This window comes from Notolepis coatsorum (genome assembly GCF_963971535.1).
Source record: "Notolepis coatsorum genome assembly, chromosome: 5".
NCBI classification, from domain to species: domain Eukaryota; kingdom Metazoa; phylum Chordata; class Actinopteri; order Aulopiformes; family Paralepididae; genus Notolepis; species Notolepis coatsorum.
In genome coordinates, this window is record NC_140169.1 from 188,673,597 (window position 1) to 188,694,279 (window position 20,683).

The following is a 20,683-nucleotide window of genomic DNA, read 5'->3' on the forward strand; positions in this document are numbered from 1 at the left end:
TTATATTATCACAGACACCACAAAAGACAGTTCCTCCTCCACACCCAGCCCCCCACCCCCAAGATCAGCACCCCGATCCCTCCTCGTTGCTAGATCATGGCCTTTACTTTCTCTGCCACTGAGAAAAGTAGCTGTTTTGAAGCAACAGCTAAAAAGTAGCTGGGGAGTAAAGATATTTGGGGGGGCAGACGTCTCCCCAATTCTTCCATTTCTTTTTTTTCTCCTTTATTTTAATCCAAGTGCATAGAAAACAAAGTGGGTCTGTGTGGCGCCAAGCACGGTTGAGTGGTCATGAAATCCAAAACCATCTCGTAAGCATCTCGTCCCCGGGAAGCCACAGCCGGCCCTTGTGGGAGGTTCTGACGCGGAAGAATCGAACGATGGGTTCGTCTAAAATGTCGAGTCTAATGGTGCTTTTACATAAACAGCATGCTCGGTTGACCAGAGGAACGAGGTCTGTGGAGAAATTGAACACAGATGGAAGAGCTCGGCTGATACCCCCCCCCCCCCCCCCCGTTACCACCGTACAGCAGAACCTTCTCCTAAACCCGGTGTCAGCTTTCTATGGTCAGCATTGTGAAAAAGACTTTCTGAGAGTAAAAAATGACAGATGTTATTAAAACCATGTCAAGGCCATATATTCTGCTCTTCCATCAACAAGCTACAGCGAGCGGGATAATCGCTCTACTTTTCCATAACATTCGCCTCAAATCTTCCTTCCAAAGATTTGAGTGTGGTTTTGTTTTTAGTTTTTTTCACTCACTTTGAACCAGCTGGATGATGACAGCTGCTGCTCTCCTCAACGCTCACCGAGGCAGCGGCAGCCTACAGGTTAGAGAAACATAATTGGAAGGTCGACAGTTTTATTCCCGGACTGGCAGGGAGAATCAGGACTGGGAGACGTGAATGAATAATGGAACACCATCGAGGTGCCCTAGGGCAAGGCACTTAACCCCCGGTAGATCCATTGGAAGCAGCACAGTGGCCGGCAGTAGGAGGCTGTGGTTTTGTAGGGCAGTTCCCAGGTGTGTGAGAATATGGACGTTTACTTGTATCCGAATACTTTTTCTATCAGGGTATTTCTATTGTCAACTCAGTATAACATGCGGGTACTTCTCTAGCACCACTATTTACAGTAGAGCCACCCAGTGATGCAACAGTAAACTATGAACTCCGGTAAAGGATCACAGTGACACTAATAATCACCAATATACAAAATATATACATACAATCTTTTAGAATAGTATACTTTTGTTTTATTATAGGACCCCATGTTCATGTAACTTGAACCTAATCTAATAATAGTTACTATAATCCATAGAATGGATGTATTGCACTCGCATGCACTTATCTGTGTTTCACTACACACATGTGTGCATGCTTACCAACTGTTCGCCTGTCTTATTGCAACACTACTATCACCGACATCTAAGAAGGGAGATCCCCCCTTGAACGGCCCTTCTAAGGTTTCTCTCCTCCACATCGCCTGTGGTGCATTTTTTCCTATTGCTAGGTTTTAGTGAGTTTTTCCTTACCTTTGCGTGGGGTATGTCTGGGAGTGTTGCATTTATTTTGCATTTATTTAAAAAAAATTGGACATTATGGTGTTTTTGTTTTGTTCTTGACTTATTGTGATGTTTCTTCTGCCGTGTCCGGCCCATGGGGACATTAACGTGTGTTGTCGGGCCTTACAAATACATTTGATTTGATTTATTGAAAGTATTGAAAGATGTATATCATATCCCGGACCGTATTTTATTCTTAGGCTTATTTTTATTCTTACTCGTGACTTTTGTTTTTGTCTACCTAAATGTTTACTGTGAACGATTTGTAGTGCCAAATTTCCCTCGGGATGAATAAAGTATTTCTATTCTATTCTAACTGAACTGAAAGCAGACATTTGGTACAAGGGGATCTGCCTCTCCTGCGGCTTAGCATTTAGAATACCAACATGATGTGAAAAACGTTATCTGATTGTTTTGTGTCTATATGATATACACCCCACGGGTCCGTTTTGCTACCCTGGGTAAATAAAGATGATACAAAAATTAAAACACCATTCTATGAGATACACCGAAGTGTAAAAGTCATATAATTTTCCTTTAGCTTTGGAATAACACAACATTATTCATGGTTCTCTGTGTGTGTGTGTGTGTGTGTGTGTGTGTGTGTGTGTGTGTTTATTTTTATTTATCCTTTATTTATCCAGGAATGTCCCATTGAGATACAAGATCTCTTCTTCCAGGGAGTGTGTGTGTGTGTGTGTGTGTGTGTGTGTGTGTGTGTGTGTGTGTGTGTGTGTGAGTGGGCGTGCGTGCGCATGCGTGCGTGCGTGTGTGTGTGTCTGGGTGTCTAGATTCTATTACAAGTAGAGACTATCTTTGCCTATTAGGTAGTCTTTTTGTGTACGGCCGAGCCGGGGACAAATGCCGAAGGCTCGGTGTACCTGGTAAGTAATAGAGCGACGTCCCGTTTCCCCCAGGCTCCCACTTTACCCGCTAATAGAACCTGTGAGGCTCTGATATCTAAGAGCCCCTCTTAAAGCAGCATATGGACAGGCTGCCGCTGAAAGCGTACTATTCACTCTTGAGAAAACATCAGGCGTTAACCCACCTGCGATCTGAATTGATTCTATAATTAGTCATGTCACCGCAGACGACATCTCACCGGGCCTGTTGCCATGGTTTACAAGCTCCATGCGTCTGAATTCAAGATGGGTTTAGCACAGGGATTAAGGAAGGCCCACACTCACATTAAATTATTATTCCACCCAAAAGGCACAGTTAAAGCATCCTCATTCATAGTCCTATTATATGTTTTGGAATAAAGAAGTTCTATTTCATAATTCTGCCGTTACTAGGGAGAACTTTTATATTCTGGATGTGACCATGTTTTTTGTATTGTTATTATTACTATTATTATCAAAGATGACTGTAAACAGGAAGAAATGTATTGGGGGAAATGCTATTTCCTGGTAGTATAGTATAGTTGCATTAGTATTTCCCTCTGTGCTGGGAGACTGTGAATTAGATATGAGATGTGAAGGTGGGTAATGTCTACTAAAGCCAGAGAGGCTATTCAAAGGATGGATATTTCCCCTGCAGGATGAAATCCATAATACTACACATCCTCCAATCATTTCAACAGTAGCCCATTTTGAGGAAAATACTTTCCAGCTAAAGGTTTCCTTTTCATTGTTGGTTCTGGTGACACACACCGTTCTGGTCATCAATTCTGCCCCTCAGATAAGGAAACGTTTATTCAGACGCGGAGAGAGATTGTTCCTCTGACCTTTTGTGCAGTGCGGTGTATAGCAGCCCCGATCCCTTTCTTCCTCATTACGAATGCTGACTCTAAATCTTATCTCCAGCTCACAAAAGGGTAAAAGCTCATTCCAAACAGATTAAACCACAGGACATGGACGGCATTGATCGGGTTTACTCTGGGAGACTCAGCAGCAGCATATGTGATTGTGTGCCCCCCCCCCCCCCCAACCCCCCTTCTTTTTTTTTTTTTTTTAATGTGCACAGTAGATACTGAAGTCACATGAATCCACACTCTCACAGCTACTCAATGCGAGAGGCCAATTTCCTCTAGATGATTATTAGACTTGATTTATGAAGGTATCCCCTATCCCCCTTTCCTCTCCTTTCATCTCATGTCTTCTTCATGTCTGCGCCTCAATGAAGGAGATCGTTTTTACCCTCCTGTTCCCAGTCGACAGCGTTCAGTAGGAGATGAGGCCCAGAGGGGCTCCTATAGGTATTCCAAAAAGCCTTCCAAGAAGCATTACACATCCAGGTGTAGGAATCAAACAGGCTAGAGAGAGAAAAGCCAAGACAGAAACATCCAGTGCTCGACTACGGCTGAGTGGAATCCCAATGCTACAAACGGCAACAGCAGCCCCTGTGATTTCCATCTGTGATCTCACTCAGCATTCCAATTTGTTTTCCTTCCTCTTCTTCCCCGAGCTTAGTGGGGGGAAGTATCACACGCATTGAAATGCATTCGATTTGCTTGTACATTTTGGGTGGAAGGGAGGAGGAAAAGTGTAGGGAGTGTGACATGGCATCTGAGTGATAAGGAAAACGTGGCCACAGCTGGAGCACCCAGATATGCCTGAGAAGTCATTATGCCCAGTGTGACAGCAGGGGACCGGGTCCCCGCAGGCTCGATTTTAATTCACCCTGCCTCAGTGTTGTGGCTGAGCACAAACTGGAATACTGATTCTCAGTTAATTCTCTCACTCTGGCATTTTCAGCAACGAGTGTGTTGAGACGAGCAGACACTTTGATTATAACCTGTCATTGGCGGCCACAGGCTAAGAACTATCCTCCTTTCTCTTTCAGATTGAGCCAATTTTAGAATGTAAGCAGTGCAATAATCGAAGACTGACATGAGACGTGTTACAAGGTACAGTGTCTGCCATGATGTCCAGTGATCCGCCAGGAAGACATTCCATACTGCACAAAAATATCAATGCATTAATTCATTCAATTGAAAATTTGACGCTTAAGATTCACACAGAGGAGGGACAACCCTCTGTTACAGTGTTGTCGGGTATTCCATAGTCATCATCAATGGTCATCAAAATCATTTACAAAGTACAAGAAAGAAAAGAGAAAAAAAATATTAAAATAAATAAAACTGTACTGTAAGAATAGAAAAATAGATTCCTTTAAAACTGCACACACTCGGGGGGCGCCAGAGTGGCGCACCACGTAACGCACTGCAGTGCAACGCAGCCGTCCTGGGTTCGACTCCCGGACCCGGCGACCTTTGCCGAATGTCCTCCCCCCATATCTCTCTCCCATCCTTCCTCTCTGCCGGGTCTGTCCAATAAAGCAATAAAATGCCAAATAAATCATCTTAAAAAAACACTCAAACACAATTTAAAAACAATTAGTGTGTGGTGACCTGTTTGGTCTGCTAATTCTCATTTCTGCTAATCATTAGGAAGCTAGCTCTATTTCCGTAAAAAAAAAAAAAAACTATCTTTTGCTGGAATTTACTGGCAAGAACGTTCTTCTGGTATTTAAATGTACATTTCTCATACGTATACCACTGTCCTATCACTGTCCTGCCACTGTCCTGGGGTGTCCTGTCACTGTCCTGGCATGTCCTGTCACTGTCCTGGGGTGTCCTTCCACTGTCCTGTCACTGTCCTGGGGTGTCCAGTCTGTCACTGTCCTGGGGTGTCCTTCCACTGTCCTGTCACTGTCCTGGCTGTCACTGTCCTGTGGTGTCCTGTCACTGTCCTGGTGTGTCCTCCTGTCACTGTCCTGTGGTGTCCTGTCACTGTCCTGGTGTGTCCTCCTGTCACTGTCCTGGGGTGTCCTCCTGTCACTGTCCTGTCACTGTCCTGTAGTTTCTGCCTTCAACAATGCCAAATTCTTCTACTAGTCTAACGGCAGGTTTGCATGCAGGCTTGATTTGAAATGCGGCTAAATCATTCACTGGCCACCAAGCTGATAATTGCAATACCTCCCCAATTTAACAAAATGACAGGGGCATCATATTTAAGCACATCACAGGACCTCAGAAGTCCGCTCCCGACACAGCCTTGTTTTTGTGCCTACCCTGTGGGCATCACCTGTCACTCAGCCACAGAGTTAATTAGAATTTTATCAGAGAGAGACTTAAAAGGGTGGACTGACACATTCTTAATCTGTCCTTCATTTCATGTCAAGGAAATCGTTTTGACATTTGCGCTACAGAGATGGAGAAATGGCTTTTTTTCCCCTCCCAAACCCCACCACCCCACCTGTACGCACACAACGATAATGAGTTGGCGCACAGAGCAAGTTTCATCTTTTGTCATTTTCATTCCCATGTTTTACATTATAAATTTGCATTTCACACTTGTCATATTGCACTTCACAGCGAAGTCAGGTTTGTTCCGTTGAAGCTATAGATAAAAGATTGATAACTTACTTACGCCAATCGCTCCTTTTGGGAGAGCATAGGCCATCGACAACTGTTCACCAGGGTCCTCTGTCCTGTGCTTTGCTTTCCAGCTGTTTCCATGTCAGTCCGCTCTGTGTGATGTCTGTCTCCAAGTCCCTGCGCCAGGTGTTCTTGGGCCGGCCTCTCTTCCTTTTGCCTTGAGGGTTCCATCTAAGGGCCTGTCTGGTGGTGCTGGTGTTTGGTTTGCGTAGTGTGTGGCCGATCCATCCCCACTTTCTTCTACTTTCTTCTTCTTCTCTTGTTTTGTCTACTCAGACAAAAACAATTGTCTGAGTTATATGTATTTCGCAATAGGGACAAGGCTATCTATCTATCTATCTATCTATCTATCTATCTATCTATCTATCTATCTATCTATCTATCTATCTATCTATCTATCTATCTATCTATCTATCTATCTATCTATCTATCTATCTATCTATCTATCTATCTATCTATCTATCTATCTATCTATCTATCTATCTATCTATCTATCTATCTATCTATCTATCTATCTATCTATCTATCTATCTATCTATCTATCTATCTATCTATCTATCTATCTATCTATCTATCTATCTATCTATCTATCTATCTATCTATCTATCTATCTATCTATCTATCTATCTATCTATCTATCAATCTATCTATCTATCTATCTATCTATCTATCTATCTATCTATCTATCTATCTATCAATCTATCTATCTATCTATCTATCTATCTATCTATCTATCTATCTATCTATCTATCTATCTATCTATCTATCTATCTATCTATCTATCTATCTATCTATCTATCTATCTATCTATCTATCTATCTATCTATCTATCTATCTATCTATCTATCTATCTATCTATCTATCTATCTATCTATCTATCTATCTATCTATCTATCTATCTATCTATCTATCTATCTATCTATCTATCTATCTATCTATCTATCTATCTATCTATCTATCTATCTATCTATCTATCTATCTATCTATCTATATATCTATCTATCTATCTATCTATCTATCTATCTATCTATCTATCTATCTATCTATCTATCTATCTATCTATCTATCTATCTATCTATCTATCTATCTATCTATCTATCTATCTATCTATCTATCTATCTATCTATCTATCTATCTATCTATCTATCTATCTATCTATCTATCTATCTATCTATCTATCTATCTATCTATCTATCTATCTATCTATCTATCTATCTATCTATCTATCTATCTATCTATCTATCTATCTATCTATCTATGAATGAATGAGTTTATTTATTTCAAACATACATTTTTAACAAATGAAATAAATAAATAAAAATGTAAAAACAAAAAAGCAAAACGGTAATGTTCGAAAAGGAGTAGGATGAAGTGTAAACTATCTTTGTCCGTCCGTCCGTCCGTCCGTCCGTCTGTCCGTCCGTCTGTCTGTCTGTCTGTCTGTCTGTCTGTCTGTCTGTCTGTCTGTCTGTCTGTCTGTCTGTCTGTCTGTCTGTCTGTCTGTCTGTCTGTCTGTCTGTCTGTCTGTCTGTCTGTCTGTCTGTCTGTCTGTCTGTCTGTCTGTCTGTCTGTCTGTCTGTCTGTCTGTCTGTCTGTCTGTCTGTCTGTCTGTCTGTCTGTCTGTCTGTCTATCTATCTAAATGGTTTAGTCAGATAAGATGCAGTTTAAGAACACAACTGCTTCAAAAATCAATAAACACCCTCCCAACAGCATCTTAGTCTGAGGTAAAGTTCTCCAATGTCAGAATTGACATTAGGGTTGAATTAATATAATTCCTGTCAGGATATTATAAGACAACGTGTGTTGGCCTGGACTCTGGTCAGCCTGATGTGTACAGGGTAGTTGTCAATAGCATCTGGTTATACAATCTCAGATCATGAAGCAAAACACAATGTTACCAAGTGATTTTTCTTCTCTATTCAGTAATTTGTTTCGCTATAACTCTTTTTTGTTAAATTTTGTCCAGTAATAAGATCTATGTTCACCTTTATAATCACCTTAGCAAGAACATCTGTCACGTCGATGTTCTCCACTAGACACTAGTAGATGTAGATTATCATAAGAATGAATAAATATCATATTTATCATAAATATCATAACATAATGACTATTTCTGAGTTCATTTGGTTTGGTAACCTACTGTAGCCTTTTTTATTCTTTTTTTCTCATTCCTTTTTTTTCAGGAACGTCCACGTCTCTCAAATTGATCAGCTGGGATCTGAGCACCGCTGCAATTGCTCTGGGGAAAAAAATAAATACCTTTTCCCACTAGTTTGATAAGATCTACGTTAGACGTGACTAGCAGAGGAACTGAACTATAGGCACCACTTCTCACAAGTGTGTAATTAACTTACACATTATCGTCATGGAAAAGATTGCTGAAGTGTGGATAGCGAGGAGCAGAGGGAGGTTGGGTTGTGTAGATCTGTCATCAGACTGAAGGATCTGATGCTATCTCTTGCATGCGTCACTACTCTCCTTAATGGCTTTTAAAAGCCCTTTTACATGTGAATGTTTTCTCATACTATAGGTTACTATATACTATACTATATAGGTCGGTTGGTCTAGCAGCCACAGGCTTCACCCTAGGAGGCTGAAATTGGCCATGCAGGTCAAGTGTGTGTGTGTATATGTGAGTGTATAAAAGGGGGCGTGGCAACGGGAATGGCCTATCACAATAAGGTTGCCGCTATTGCGATTTCGCACTTGTTCTTTGTTTACATTTGTTTGTCAGCTTTGTGTAGAACTATACTTAGAAGCCACGCCAGTTAACCGTATGTGTTTGAAACGTATTGGTCTGCACCTTGATCCAGAGCCACATACACAAAGCATGAATGAATGAATGAAAACTTTATTTAACAGATTGCAGAATGGGTACAATACAGTACGGCTCAATACACACAATTGTTAAGGGGATGCAGACCAGAGAAAGACGTTTGTCTTGTTTACATCAGGGTCCCCCATTTTCAATTCATAGTGACATTTATGACATACTCAACACATAATCATGACATTTATGGCATAGGGAATATACATGACATACAGGTATATAGTACTGTTACATTTGTGACATATACGATATGCAAATATACAGTACTGTTACCCATAGATCCTGACAGAGAGTATATACATATGATGGGGAGAAGACTGTACATTAGGAGGGGGTGGGTGGGTGGGAGAGAAATATACATATGGTGGGGAGAGAATATATACATACGGTGGGGAGGAGACTGTCTATTAGGAGTGTCTATATAAAGTGAAGAATCACTTTATAGTCCATATTTGTTTCTCGCAAGTATTTAATCAGAGAAAATCCCACGCCCGACACGGAAGAACTGCTTTCTATATTCCTTCATTTATTCTGTAGCGGTGCAATGAACAACGTTTCAAACATTTCCCAGTCTCAGGTGTCACTCGGCTTCTAGTTTAGAAAATGTCTGTTTTATGCCTGTAGCATATGTTCCCCTCGGTGTACCAGAGGGAAATATGTCGGCGTCTAACTTTGATTGAGGTTGCATGCCTAACAAAGTGTGTACTCACTCATGTCAACAGCAGAAGCTGGCACAAGTGTACAGTACAAACGCACTCACAGGCACCCACGCAATATCACACAGCCACAAACACACAGCACGTGTGTGCACACATAAACACACACCACTTCACTGCTTCCTGCTTCTGACACCGCAAGCTGCCTTTCACTGCTGCTCCTGCTATTACATGAATGCTGCTTTAATCGCTACACAAGTTCATAGATCATAGTTCCTACGGTACCTCCCTGGAACCTTTAATTCTATTATTTACATCCGTTAGTCGGAGCGTCACCTATCATTAGCCTAGTTTAGCTTGGCTTAGGTATCACTATAGCTTAGTCGCCTAGCCCCATTAATTACTTGTAATTAAAACATGTATATTCCCTCACCATGGACATGTCTCCCTGCAAAGACTGCTGTGGACATCTATAGACGATTGCCACACTTGAGACAAAGATATGGGCGGCTAGGTGGCGCAGTGGGCAAGGCGCTCGCCACCAACGCAGGAGATGCTGGGTTCGAGCCCAGCTCTCGGCGTTGCTACCAGGGCCGTAGCCAGGGTTTAGAAATTAGGGAGGTCCATTTTAATTTTTTTTGGCCCAGACCGGCCCACTATAATCGGTCGGACACCACCCAGCCAGGGTTTAGAAATTAGGGAGGTCCATTTCTGGCTTGACTAGACATAAGGAGAGAGAGATGATTACAATGAACTGGTACATTCAGGTCCAGAATTATTGGAATTCCCTGACAACGATGTGCAAAAAGCTGTACAATTTAAACCATACCATACTGGTAATGAGCAAATAGTTGTTTATTCAATTAATGCATGGAGCTGTTCCATTTTATACTAACTTCATTCATTCATTCATTCATTTGGTACTAACTACTCAGTTCATACAGATTTCAAGTATCCAAATATCAATGATGAATATTGCATAAGGTTTACACAGTTAATAGATCACCTGTTTGTTTTATATTCATGCTCAGAGGAGTAATAGTTAGATCTTTGTATGTGTGGTTTCAATGGTGTGCTTGTTTGTTACAGCCGGCCACTAGGGGGCAGCGTCTCATTAGTAGTGGTGATCAGCTTAGATGTGACGGTCACTCTGGGCTTATTTTAGCCAACGCAATTCTGACCAAATAACGTTATCATTCATATTATTATCGACATCACCATGGCAGAGATGGCACATACAAACTACCTCAGGTTCTTCCTCCAGCTCACCGTCCCTCCTCGGCCCTTCTGCCTGGCTGGCTACCTGAGGCTGTGTTGAACAACTTGTTGCTGCACCTGCACTAGTATTATTGTGGATGACGACGTTGAAGCAGCAAACATGTCTGTGATTTTATTATATTTTTCAGCATCCACTAGTTTTCAGATTTTTTCCGCCGGCAATTTCTGTGCACCCCCTTCAGTTTCTCCATTTTTTCCTGTTCCGCATCTGTTCTTCTCACACGAGAACACGAGAAACAGGTGAGAGAGGGGGGGGGCTTATTAAGAGATGTGATTGGGCCGCAGCACGCATAATGGGCCGCTGTTCCCAGCCTAGTGGGGGAGGGGCTTAGTAAGAGATGTTATTATTGGGCCGGCCGAGTGTCAGTCAGTACCAAATAGGCCGGTCGTTGACCAAACGGCCCCTGTTCTGCATCTCAACGGCCCACGCGCAAATAGTTACCGAGGTCCGGACCTCGGTGACCTCATAGCTGGCTACGGCACTGGTTGCTACCAGCTTGGCTGGTCGTTCATACTAATACAATATTGGCAGTGTTAGGGGGTGGGAAGCTGGTGGGTGGGGATCGGACGTTGTGGACAGCGAATCCTACAGGTCGGTTGGTGCGCCTGTGTAACGGGGAAGCCCGTGAGTCTATCCACAGTCACAGAAACAGGGGTGTTGACAAGTGACTGTGGCATTACGGGCTGGTAAGTTAAACTCACTTCCTCATAACAGGGTTAACAGACGCATAGGTACGGTAGTTAGGAGTGAATTCACTTCTTAGTGCAGCGGCCTGTGTCGTCGCCCGCGGCGCGGGAGCCCCCTGTTCGACTCCCCCTCGGGACATTAACATTTAACATCAACACAACGCAGACCAATATGATCCGTCACAGTGGTGCCCAGTGACCCGGATGTCCTGAGGGGCGTGAGTTTAGGGAGGTGAGTGTAACGGGGAAGCCCGTGAGTCTATCCACAGTCACAGAAACAGGGGTGTTGACAAGTGACTGCGGCATTACGGGCTGGTAAGTTAAACTCACTTCCTCATAACAGGGTTAACAGATGCATAGGTACGGTAGTTAGGAGTGAATTCACTTCTTAGTGCAGCGGCCTGTGTCGTCGCCCGCGGCGCGGGAGCCCCCTGTTCGACTCCCCCTCGGAACATTAACATTTAACATCAACACAACGCAGACCAATATGATCTGTCACACCTGCGCAGTAGAATCAGGAAAGTATCCCTCTCACGCAGACCCTCGCCGCTGAGAGATCGCGCTGTGCAGGTGAAAAGATGCGACGGCTGCCTCCTTGAGTACCGGAGGGGACACGTGATGCAAGGCTTCGTCCACATTGCAGCCGGCTTGTGGGAGGCATGGCCTAACAGCGTTCGAGACAGGGGAGGGTAGAATTGGACAATACGAAATTGGGGAAGGGAGAAAAAATGTAAAATGGGGAGAAAAAGTAGATAAAAAAAAAGACAAAAAATATTTAATCTGGAAGAGCAGGAAATTACAATCCCATGGACACCAAAGGTGAGGATGCCGCCAGCAAAGCCAGGCTCTCAGCGAACTCAGCTAGCTGACGCTAACCCCAGCTAATGCTAACCCCAGCGAACGCTAACCCCAGCTAACGCTAACCTCAGCTAACGCTAACCCCAGCTAACGCTAACCCCAGCGAACGCTAACCCCAGCTAACTCTAACCCCAGCTAACGCTAACCCCAGCCCCAGATACAGAGGACGTCTGGCAGAATTTAAAATAGACTCAGATCTAAGCTTTAACCTGTTAAGCCGTAAGATGTCCATAGATGTATGATTTGGCCATAATAAGGTTAAGGTCAAGTTCAAGGTCAAATATGAATTTATAATTAAAATCGATTATCATTTATTACTGTATCTACGAATCCTTCTGTTTAATCATCTTCCCTTTATTCATTTGCTTAGACTTTCTTTACACTTGATCTCAAGACGGTGGTGAATGAGCTCAGTGAGCGAAATCAAAAGAACCTCAATGTTTGCATGGTGTTATTCACTGGCACAGATGCAAAAATAAATCATTTATATTCTCCTTTTTTTCCATTACAATTTACTCAAGCCTAGTAACAGACACAATATTTCTGCAGAGTAGAAAAAAAGTTACTGAGTTACAATACAATATACAGTACAACTGAGGGATGAGGTACAACTTAGGGTAAGGTGCAATGAGGTATGAGTTGTAGTGCAAATCTCTTTACCAATAAATACAAAGTGTCTAAAGTGGGTAAAGTGGGTGCTACAGTGAGTTGTTTGTTTAAAGTGAGTGTGTACCAGGGTTTCCGTTAGAAAAAATTGTTGCCGGTCTCCGTGACCTGCAAGATTTCAATCTACCGGACAAATGAGATTAATTCCGGTCATAGTTTATTGAGCTTTAAAACAATTGATATGCAGGCTATATAAAGAATGGCATCCTCAAGGCATGTAGATTTATAATATTATTACTTAAAACTAGGCTACTTTTGCGTATACAGTCATTAATATATTCCAAATAAAATAAGTCCCTCGATACTCCGTGCTGCTGCTGACTTGAAATAAAATAGACCGCGTATGTGGGCAGTCGGTCCGACACTAAACAGCAGTCTGTTATAATCACATTTTTATGAGCTAACTAATTCCGTTATATTGGACATTTGTATTAATTATATCAAGCGAAGAACTGAGAAATTTGGCAGAGAGAGACGGCAACATTATCGTGGGTTTGCGTGATGTATATCTCCACCTCCCAACGACTTGGTGCTGGTCATAATGTCCGGTGAAAACAACTCCCTCCAAGCACAACTCGACCACCTGAACTGTATTAAAACAGGCCAAAATCAAATAGCCCATGCAACGAACGATTCATTACATTCGTTTCATCGTTGCTCCACCAAGCAGCCGGTCCAACAATGAAAGCTGTTGTCAGCGCGAGCCGGCCGCAGTTAGTTTGCAAGAAGCATCCAGCTGCAGACCCGCAGAGCAGCTTTCCAGGTCTGGGGACCGCACTGTGCCAGCAAAGCTGGCGGGTTCTGTGGGTCTGCAGCTGCATGCCTCTCGCAAATCCAGCAGCAAGCTCTCGCCGACACAGCGTCGTCATCACCAGACCGGCTGCTTGGCGAAGCAACGACAACAAATGCAATGATTGTTTCGTTCATCGCATAGGCCATTCAACTCCAGCCCACCTGAATACAACCCAAACAATCAAATTGTGCCCAGAGGGAACCACTTTCACCGGACATTATGACCGGAGAGATTAAATATGTCGGACTTCAACAGATTTTGCCGGTCAAATACCGGTAATTACCGGCTAACGGAAACGCTGGTGTGTACGTGTGGATGTGTGTGCTGTGAGTGTATTTGATGGTTTGTTACATAGTGTTATTGTCGTTGAGCATCCTGATGGCCTGAGGATAGAAGCTCCTTCTGAGTCTCTCTGTGCTGGCCATGAGACTCCGGTAGCACTTGCCTGACCGCAGCAGTTCAAAGAGGCAGTTGTTTGGGTGGCTAGAGTCTTTGATTATTCTTTTAGCCTTACCCGTGCAACGCTTGTTGTAAATGTCTTGGAGAGTGGGAAGCCCCCCTCCAATTGTGCGTTCGGCTGAATGGGCCACTCTCTGTAGTCTGCTACGGTCTTGTGCAGTGCTATTCCCAAACCAGGAGGTGATATTGCCAGTCAGGATAATCTCTATTGTGCATGAGTAGAAGTTCTTAAGGATCTTCTGACTCACTTTGAACTTCCTTAGGCACCTAAGGAAGTAGAGGCATTGCCATGCCTTCTTGGCTACACTGTCAATGTGTGTGGTCCATGTCAAGTCCTCGGATATGTGGACTCCGAGGTACTTAAAACTGTTCACTCTCTCGACCGGTGCCCCGTCGATGCTGAGGGGGCTGTAGTCTCTGACCCCCGACCTCCTAAACTCCACAATCATCTCTTTTGTTTTGCTGACGTTCAGGGAGAGGCAGATCTCCTGACACCACCGCGCCAGAACCTCTACCTCTTCCAGGTAGGCCCTCTCATCGTTTGCAGAGAACAGGCCCACCACTACTGTGTCGTCAGCAAATTTGATGATTGTGTTGTTGTTCCACTGTGCCACACAGTCGTGTGTGTACAGTGAGTAGAGGAGGGGACTGGGGGGCCCTGGGGGGCCCCTATGTTGAGGGTGATGGATGAGGAGGTGCAGTTGCCTGCTCTCACCACCTGGGGTCTACCCGTCAGGAAGTCCAAGACCCACTAGCAGAGGTCATAGTTCAAGCCCAGGTCCCTGAGCTTGGCTATGAGTTTGGAGGGGACTATGGTATTGAATGCTGAGCTGTAGTCGATGAATAGCATTCTCATAGTTCCCCTGCCTCTTGTCCAGGTGTGATGCTGCTGTGTGCAGCACATGGGCTATGGCGTCCTCCGTGGACCTGCTGGGGCGATATGCAAATTGCAGGGGGTCCATGTTGATGGGGAGGGAGGAACAGATGTAGCCCTTCACAAGCTTCTCAAAGCACTTCATGGTTATGGAGGTGAGAGCTACAGGGCGGTACAGGGACGCGGGAAGTCCGCGGGAAGTGGGGGTGCTGAGATATCGATAGTTTTTGATTATTATTATAATTTCTTTTATATATATTTATTTTTTTATTATATAATTAAACTTTTTTTTTTGATCAACTTTTTCTCCCATTTTCTATATTTTCTCCCATCCCAATTTCGTATCATCCAATTCAACCCTCCCCTGTCACGGACGCTGTTTCTTGCCTCCCACAAGCCGGCTGCAATGTGGACTAAGTCATACATAGCACAAGTCCCCTCCGGTACTTGAGGTAACAGCAGTCGCATCTTTTCACCTGCGCAGCTCGATCTCTCAGTGGCGAGGAGTAACGCGTGGGAGGCTCACGCTGCCCCCGACACTTCCTGATTCTACTGCGCAGGCGCACCAACCGACCTGTAGGAGTCGCTGTCCACAACGCCCGATCCCCACCCATCAGTTTCCCACCCCCTAATACGGCCAATGTGTATTAGTACGGACGACCAGCTAAACTGAAAGCAAATGTGGAGCGCTGGGCTCAAACTGACGAGCCCCGTGTCTCCAGCATTTTGTGGCGAGCGCCTTGCCCACTACGCCACGTAGCCGCCCATTATATAATTATACTTGTAGTTGTATTGTCTGCGAGACATTGCCACCACGCAACACGTCAAAATGCTCACTATCTGCAAACAGCTCCACTGTCTGTGTGTATACTCTGCTTTGGTCAAATCACATTCAGCGTGGGTGGGGCCTGAGAGTGCTGGTGCTGACGTTCTGCAGATGGATACTATTGAGTCAGAGGCTAGAGCGATAGTTCAACAGGGTCTGAAACGTGTTATGAGGGGGTGCTGAGATAAGTGATATAATAATAACGTCATAGGTTTACCACAAACCAACACTCTCGTTCACTAGAGGAGACCGCTGCCCAACTCCGCGCTCTCACGCTCAGCTCTGCGGAGCGTGCGAGACAAACAATGTAACAGTTTTGATGCACACATCACAGCCCAGCTTACCCCACCTGTTGCACCCTCCCTCTGCAATTCGTTCCCCGCATACATGATCGCCGACATGCAAAAGGTCTTCGACCACCCTCCCGGGGGCTCGGATAGTTCTGCTGGCTTGTTCACGCCAGGGAAACCGCAGATATATTCCTTTACTGCGAATTCAGCGTCCCAAAACTATTCCAGGCCGCGTCTATTCGAATCCCAACCGGTTCATGCGTCGGCTACACGCTGTTAATAACACTGCATTATCGAGACAGTGCCCCTATGAGGATCTGGCAATGAATTCCAAGAGTAGGGTAAATCTGCAGTGCCGCTCCGCTCTGTGACATTGAGTAGCCTCGGTTACAATGGAATAAAAGCCAAAACAACCTTGCAGTTGCAGTTACACTCCCCGCCAGTAGGGGGTGCTGCAGCCCCCGCCGCACCCCTACTTGCCGCGTCCCTGGGGCGGTATAGTCGTTGAGGCAAGCAGGCATGGATTTTTTGGGTACAGGGATAATGGTGGACTTCTTCAGACAGGTGGGGATGACAGCCTGTTCTAAGGACAGTTGTGATCTTGGCAGATAAACATTCACAATATCAAGTATATTTTAAAGTTATAGTCTGTTGTAATATAATAACTAAGAGTAATAAGATAGGGTGACCAAACGTCCTCTTTTGCCCGGACATGTCCTCTTTTCACGCCCTGTGCGTTTTTCAAGTTTCAGTTTCACAGCATTTTGCGAGCGTCTGAAGGCTCGGGCTACATTTCTCGCCGAACATATAAATTACCGAATTAAAGCACTATTTGTTGCCCTTCGAATGCCATCTCACTTGACAAAATCCGTTCATCGGTTCTCGAGTTACATGCCTATGTCAGGCGAGCGTCTTTTTACGCCAGATTATCACCCCGGACTCCCGAGGCTCCAGAAGTCAATCATCCGCCGATTGCGAAAATGATTGGTCAGTGTTGTAATTTGTAATCAACAATGAGTGTATAGCTTTCCAGTGATATCCCATGTTGGGGTGTGCGAATCAGGGATCTACTGTAGGTGAAAATTGACAAACGAAGACAGGATCAAGTGATACAAATTCCGAATGAAATATGGACCTGTACTACATAAGACTTCAGGCTATGGATTTGCTGTATTTTCCAGCTTATACAAAAAAAAAATATATATATATATATAATTTTGGAATATTGCAACTACTACACAAAAACGTGAGTACACAAGTTCAAGTTCAACTCAAGTTCAGCCCTATGTTACTCATTAGCACTAAAAATGGTTTTTCTTTATTGTGTAAGAAACGTCAGAATGTTATCTTTCAAAAGAGACCAGGGCCCCGTTCCCCGTACCTGGCTAACTGAGTTAGCCGGATAATTTTCAGCATAGCTTGACTTAAGCCAGACCTTTCCATTCCCGACGCTCGATTGTCTAAATCACTATGACAACAGATCAAAAAGTTTGAACCTGGTCGAGGGCAGGGTTAAGTTCAGTTAGCTGGATGAACCATGGCCACGCCCCCGCAAAGAAATCCCAGCTCCCTTCCTGAAATATTTCTCTAAGTCTAGATCCCATTATGCCATTCTGAATTATGCTTTTGTGCTTCGTTTGAAATGTAAAATAAGAGGTCTGCAGTAACGCTGATAATAAATCATATTCAGCCTATGAATTTACTTTGTCCTATATAATGCACGTCATATTTATACGGATACGGCGCTCGTGAGTCGCGGCACACACAGTTATTTTAATAACGGACTAAACGGATCATTGCAAATGTGAATCCCGCTGGGATATTTTTAATGAATGAAACCTATCGGGTGTTTGGCTCTGATTAGTTTAATATTCTTCGCTGTGTATTTGCTTAACGGAGCACCCGGATGCATTTCATTCAAGCTGAAGCGTCTATGCGCGGATTGTGGATATGAATTATGAGGAATCTGAATATGTGGAGTATTTAATTGTATCACTATCACTGTGACAGTGTCACACGTTATATCCCAGTGTCACACTGGGATAATATATGAGGAGATGCGCTGTTTGATGGATTTGATGACGTGACGTGACTTGATAAATTGAATGAGCCTTTGACGTTTTTGATGAATGAATTTGAGAAAATGCATTTATCTTTTCAAGCACTGTTATCTGATGATGAACATGAGGTGTCACTGGTATAATTTACCAAAGGGTAATCAATTCAATGCATGTATGGATTAGGTCCGAAACAGATTAAAACCTGATTAATAGTGTAACTGCAAGCCTCCCTCCAAGCCTCTCTTTGGAAACCATGTATTTATATAGTACATAATACCCAAGCACATACAGATATCCTCATAATATAATTCGTATCAATTAGATATACTATTTGGGCTTGTTTTTATCGTTATTCTGAAAGAGTTGAACTAATTATTTTCGCTAGCAAGATCTCATTTGATTATTCATTCCATAAGCCTATACTGCCAGCAGGCACGTTTAAAGAAATATAATCTGATTGATTGGGGTAATGAGGGACTTAAAATTAGCCTATAGATTATGCATTTAACTTGTCGGCGAGGCTATTGAGCCGTACTGCATTGTACCCATTCTGCAATCTGTTAATAAAGTTTTAAATCAATCAATCAATCAATGCCGTTAGAAAATCAGGATTTCTGCTATCGACACTTGCTGTCTTTTCAGCTGAGGCGGGCACGCGCAATTATCCTGAGTCTCAAGTCTGGTTCAAATGAACGAGACTGAATCCACCTTCGAGGAACAGGAAAATCCCAGATTCAAACATCGGGTTAATTGAATCTGGATAATGGGACTCTTGATCGACTTAGTTGAACCAGGTACGGGGAATAGGGCCCTGGCTTATGCGTGTGCTAAGCATAAAGTATAAAGATAAGCTTTGCAAAAAAAGTATGTAGTCCTCAAGTTCAAGTAAAAGAAATTGCCACTTTTCTGGGTGCATGTTAAGAAGTTAAAACAATAAGGCATCTTTGAGTAAACTTTGAGTAGAGATTCAAGATTCAAGAGGTTTATTCATCACATACATACACAAGACATATAGTGAAATGAAGGTGGCCATGCGCGCTTCGATTGTGCAAAGTATCATTAAGTATCTCGAGGCTGGGGCCAGCACCTCCTCTTTTTTGGAAATCAAAATATGGTCACCCTAAATAAGAACAGGTCTGGGACCTTGAACACAAAGACTGATAAGGACACAAGCTGTAAATGACTGTAAATCAAGATTAATAATATACAAGAAATTTGTCACAAGGTGTTGGTATTTGTATTGTTATGACCTGCATTGCTTTTACCCTTTTTCCTATTCTCTGCATTGTTTTTATGTTGTTGTTATTTTATGTCTATTTTACTACTGTGAAGCACTTTGGGCTGCAATTATTGTATGAAAAGTGCTATAGAAATAAAGTTTATTATTATTATTATTATTATTATTATTATTATTATTATTATTATTATTATTATTATTATTATTATTATTATTATTATTATTATTATTATTATTATTATTATTATTATTATTATTATTATTATTATTATTATTATTATTATTATTATTATTATTATTATTATTATTATTATTATTATTATTATTATTATTATTACCACACGTGTACACACATAAACACACACCACACATATACACACATAGACACAGGGTTCACAATCCTCTGACATATACTTCTCTACCCTAGGCTGTTACACTATTCAATACTCTTTTGGCCTATGTGATCTGTACTTGATTGTATTTATTGTTTTCTCCTGAGACAGAAAGCAGCTTATGATCAATGGCAGCTGCCCGTCTAGAGGAGAAATCTGATCAGAGAAATGAACAGAGCACAAATAATGTGGAAAAATTGAATTCCAGAAAAAAAATGTCCCGATGTCTTTATGGGTTTATCCGTGTTGACATCTCGGAGACCTACATGGGATTTGCTGATGATTAGCCTTGTGAAGTTTCAGAAGCCAAAAGGAGAGAAAGTGCATACTGTGGACCTCAGTTATAGAGCAACATTTGATAAAGGCACATGGATTAACCCTTGTGTTGTGTACCTTCCTACATGGTACTACAGGCTACATGGTAGTACAGACTATTACATGGTAATACGTACATGGTACAGGTTATTAAATGGCACTACAGGGTATTACATGTTTAGTACAAGGTACTACATGGTACTAAAGGTTACTAGAGGGTACGTCTGGTAATACAGGGTACTAACCATGTAGTACCAGGTAGTACCCTCTAGTTAACTTTAGTACCCTATAGTACCAGGTAGTAACCTCTAGTAACCTTTAGTACCCTGTAGTACCAGGTAGTACCCTTTAGTACCCTGTAGTACCAGCAGAGCCGTCTCGGAGAAATGCGAGGCCCTGTGCAAAATGTTTTTATTAATTAATTAATTAATGAATACTTATTTTTGCCTACAAATTTCCTACAAATATTAAATCAGGTTGTCGTTTTAATCAGTAAGAAATTGTATATATATAAA